The 5,000-nt window shown below is 51.6% G+C and overlaps 1 non-coding gene across 1 annotated transcript in view; it reads right to left on the reverse strand.

Annotated features, from left to right (window-relative positions):
* The window catches only part of LOC124587279, a 1,910-nt gene extending 1,237 nt beyond the window's left edge, over nucleotides 1-673 (reverse strand). The window contains exon 1 of the ribosomal RNA XR_006975399.1: nucleotides 1-673. This exon is cut by the window's left edge and continues 1,237 nt beyond it. This is a non-coding gene — a ribosomal RNA (small subunit ribosomal RNA).
* Between the last annotated feature and the right edge of the window lie 4,327 nt (nucleotides 674-5,000).

A 5,000-nucleotide genomic window follows, 5' to 3' on the forward strand; every position in this document is an offset into this window, starting at 1 on the left:
CAACAGCGTGGGACACAAATCCAACTACGAGCTTTTTAACCGCAACAACTTTAATATACGCTATTGGAGCTGGAATTACCGCGGCTGCTGGCACCAGACTTGCCCTCCAATAGATACTCGTTAAAGGATTTAAAGTGTACTCATTCCGATTACGGGGCCTCGGATGAGTCCCGTATCGTTATTTTTCGTCACTACCTCCCCGTGCCGGGAGTGGGTAATTTGCGCGCCTGCTGCCTTCCTTGGATGTGGTAGCCGTTTCTCAGGCTCCCTCTCCGGAATCGAACCCTGATTCCCCGTTACCCGTTACAACCATGGTAGGCGCAGAACCTACCATCGACAGTTGATAAGGCAGACATTTGAAAGATGCGTCGCCGGTACGAGGACCGTGCGATCAGCCCAAAGTTATTCAGAGTCACCAAGGCAAACGGACCGGACGAGCCGACCGATTGGTTTTGATCTAATAAAAGCGTCCCTTCCATCTCTGGTCGGGACTCTGTTTGCATGTATTAGCTCTAGAATTACCACAGTTATCCAAGTAACGTGGGTACGATCTAAGGAACCATAACTGATTTAATGAGCCATTCGCGGTTTCACCTTAATGCGGCTTGTACTGAGACATGCATGGCTTAATCTTTGAGACAAGCATATGACTACTGGCAGGATCAACCAGGGAGCTGCGTCAACTAGAGCTGAGCAGCCGGCCGCCCGGGAGTGTGTCCCGGGGGCCCGCGCGAACACGCAAGCGTCCGCTCAATTATTCTGCAAACAGGAGGAGGCTGAGCTCCCCTGCACAATACACCTCGAAACCCTCTCAGGTCCCGGCGGCGCGCAGCGCCGTCCTAAGTACTTGGTCGGGTTCGAGAGAGGCGCAATCGCCCGGAGTTTGGCGAGTAGACGCTTTAGGTGCGACCACCCGTGCTCCCAACTGAGCTTGCCGCTGCCGACAGAGGCCCGGGAGCGTGCTGTCGTGGCATTGCCGGCGGGAGACAACACGCGCCACCTACGGTGACCGGCAGCTCCAACGCCAGCGCCACAGAAGGACAAAAGCCCCACTTGGGTGCCGAAGCGAACTCTCCCAGCACAGCGCACGCGCCAACACGTCCGCACAGCTGCGATACAAACCACCTGCGAGAACCGCAGAGGCGACCGAGCAGCAGACGGCGTCGCGGCGCCGAGCGCCGGGCGGCGGCGCATCCTCAGCGCACACAGTCCTCAATCGGACCAGCACACTGCAGATGTCCACCGCGCTTCGCACCGGGCCCGCGAGGACCTACTTTGGCCGCACGGCGCCGCGTGCAGGGTGCGCCGGCGCGCAGCTGCGCCGCCTGCCGCCTCCGTCGGCCGGCGCGCCTGCCACTGGCCGCCCCCACCAGCCGGCTGTAGCGCGTGCGCCCACGCACCGCGCGGCCAGCACGCCGGGAGGCCCCCCCTCACCGGCCGGGGACGGTCCCACCCAGCCACCGCCGCGTATCGCTTCACACCCAGATGCCATTCACGTTCGTGGGCATGGTGGGTATCGCTGGAACAACCGGTTGGTAGCTCAACCGATCGTCGCCATCACTGATTCACCTCTAGCGAGAACAACCGCACCACAACGGTTTACCAGTTGTTCATTTGCATAACGTCACCAGCAAACGTAGGCGTCCATCGCCATTTGCAAATTCAACGATTGTTGCATGCCTGTGTCAGGTGTCACGACACACTATGTCTGCCCACATACACGCAACAACATGTGCACGCTTCGCGAACACGTGGAAGGTGGCCCCCGTACGTATGCGATGTCCATTGCGCGAACGACTGTCAACCGGCCTCTGTCGCATGTCGCAGATGTGGAACGCAGTGCACCATGCTATCACGGTGTGTGAGAAGAGACGACTACGTCTGACAACACGCGCCACTACATCAACAGACGGCTCATGCTGATCGCCATCCAGGGCATACCACACTGCAATCCAGCTCTTATAGGGAGACGACACGTAGCTGAGTGCACAACATTTGGACCGCATGGTTCGCCGTTGTTGGCGCAGTCGTTGTACGGTCACATGTACCACGATGTATCATTCAGTACATGAGGACCAATGTGCAGTACAGTGTGTGATTTGGACGTACAACATCAGCGGACAGTTGACACAGGCCGTACCACAGCGTAGGCTAAGTGCTTCGCACATGCGAATGCCAATGAACAACTGCAAATGCCAATGAACAACTGCAAAGGGCATTGAGCATGTACGTCCTGCTGCCATCCACATTACAGTGTATAGCTGCAAGGTGTTTAACATGAAGCGATACACTGGGGACCGGGCAGTGCGAGTAGCAAACTATATTGCGGGGGTTGCAGTTAGGCAACACTACACTAATTTAACGCGTCGTATGACAATTACAGAGCAGGTTAAGGCCCAACGTGTGTTGGGTTAAGGCCCAACGTGTGTTGGGTTAAGGCCCAACGTGTGTTGGGTTAAGGCCCAACGTGTGTTGGGTTAAGGCCCAACGTGTGTTGGGTTAAGGCCCAACGTGTGTTGGGTTAAGGCCCAACGTGTGTTGGGTTAAGGCCCAACGTGTGTTGGGTTAAGGCCCAACGTGTGTTGGGTTAAGGCCCAACGTGTGTTGGGTTAAGGCCCAACGTGTGTTGGGTTAAGGCCCAACGTGTGTTGGGTTACGTTAAGGGGCAATGTGGGTTACGTTAAGGGGCAATGTGGGTTACGTTAAGGGGCAATGTGGGTTACGTTACGGCGCAATATAGGTTACGTTACGGCGCAATATAGGTTACGTTAAGGCGCAATATCGGTTACGTTAAGGCGCAATACAGGTTACGTTAAGGCGCAATACAGGTTACGTTAAGGCGCAATACAGGTTACGTTAAGGCGCAATACAGGTTACGTTAAGGCGCAATACAGGTTACGTTAAGGCGCAATACAGGTTACGTTAAGGCGCAATACAGGTTACGTTAAGGCGCAATGCAGGTTACGTTAAGGCGCAATGCAGGTTACGTTAAGGCGCAATACAGGTTACGTTAAGGCGCAATACAGGTTACGTTAAGGCGCAATACAGGTTACGTTAAGGCGCAATACAGGTTACGTTAAGGCGCAATACAGGTTACGTTAAGGCGCAATACAGGTTACGTTAAGGCGCAATACAGGTTACGTTAAGGCGCAATACAGGTTACGTTAAGGCGCAATACAGGTTACGTTAAGGCGCAATACAGGTTACGTTAAGGCGCAATACAGGTTACGTTAAGGCGCAATACAGGTTACGTTAAGGCGCAATACAGGTTACGTTAAGGCGCAATACAGGTTACGTTAAGGCGCAATACAGGTTACGTTAAGGCGCAATACAGGTTACGTTAAGGCGCAATACAGGTTACGTTAAGGCGCAATACAGGTTACGTTAAGGCGCAATACAGGTTACGTTAAGGCGCAATACAGGTTAGGTTAAGGCGCAATACAGGTTAGGTTAAGGCGCAATACAGGTTAGGTTAAGGTACGACATAGGTTAGGTTAAGGTACGACATAGGTTAGGTTAAGGTACGACATAGGTTAGGTTAAGGTACGACATAGGTTAGGTTAAGGTACGACATAGGTTAGGTTAAGGTACGACATAGGTTAGGTTAAGGTACGACATAGGTTAGGTTAAGGTACGACATAGGTTAGGTTAAGGTACGACATAGGTTAGGTTAAGGTACGACATAGGTTAGGTTAAGGTACGACATAGGTTAGGTTAAGGTACGACATAGGTTAGGTTAAGGTACGACATAGGTTAGGTTAAGGTACGACATAGGTTAGGTTAAGGTACGACATAGGTTAGGTTAAGGTGCGACATAGGTTAGGTTAAGGTACGACATAGGTTAGGTTAAGGTACGACATAGGTTAGGTTAAGGTACGACATAGGTTAGGTTAAGGTACGACATAGGTTAGGTTAAGGTACGACATAGGTTAGGTTAAGGTACGACATAGGTTAGGTTAAGGTACGACATAGGTTAGGTTAAGGTACGACATAGGTTAGGTTAAGGTACGACATAGGTTAGGTTAAGGTACGACATAGGTTAGGTTAAGGTACGACATAGGTTAGGTTAAGGTACGACATAGGTTAGGTTAAGGTACGACATAGGTTAGGTTAAGGTACGACATAGGTTAGGTTAAGGTACGACATAGGTTAGGTTAAGGTACGACATAGGTTAGGTTAAGGTACGACATAGGTTAGGTTAAGGTACGACATAGGTTAGGTTAAGGTACGACATAGGTTAGGTTACGGTACGACATAGGTTAGGTTACGGTACGACATAGGTTAGGTTACGGTACGACATAGGTTAGGTTACGGTACGACATAGGTTAGGTTACGGTACGACATAGGTTAGGTTACGGTACGACATAGGTTAGGTTACGGTACGACATAGGTTAGGTTACGGTACGACATAGGTTAGGTTACGGTACGACATAGGTTAGGTTACGGTACGATATAGGTTAGGTTACGGTACGATATAGGTTAGGTTAAGGTACACATTGTTGTAAGGAAAGGTTTAATGGGGGGCGGGGCGGGGCGGCCGGTTTGTTGATTGTGATTATAGTAAGTGGATGCCTGCGGCATCATCTGATTTGCCACGTCAGGATGCACCTTTGGCTCATGACAGGCGGCGCTCTCATTCCATGCTTGTGGCAGACCTGTGTCTTTCATTCCTGCCATTGTTTGTGTGCTGTGAGAGGAGGCAGTATTGTGATGTTGGGTGCACCCCTGTGTAGGACATGTGTGGGTGTTGGTGGCTTGGCTGAGCAATGGTGGTTGTCGGGTGGGTGGGATATTCTGTTTTCTGAGTGGACCTCCCAGTCTGGTTATGACAGTGTGGATTGTCTAATGTGGCGGAGAGGATGCACTGGGTGTTGTTCCATGCTGGTGCTTACATATTGTCTGTGTGCGTGTTACAGGCAGAGAGTAGTGCGTGATAAGGGTGTGTGGCTGACGTGTGGTTGTGATTGTGAGCAGAGTCTTTCAGCATGTATACGGACAGT

Source organism: Schistocerca americana, unplaced genomic scaffold (genome assembly GCF_021461395.2).
Source record: "Schistocerca americana isolate TAMUIC-IGC-003095 unplaced genomic scaffold, iqSchAmer2.1 HiC_scaffold_597, whole genome shotgun sequence".
In the NCBI taxonomy this organism is placed as follows: domain Eukaryota; kingdom Metazoa; phylum Arthropoda; class Insecta; order Orthoptera; family Acrididae; genus Schistocerca; species Schistocerca americana.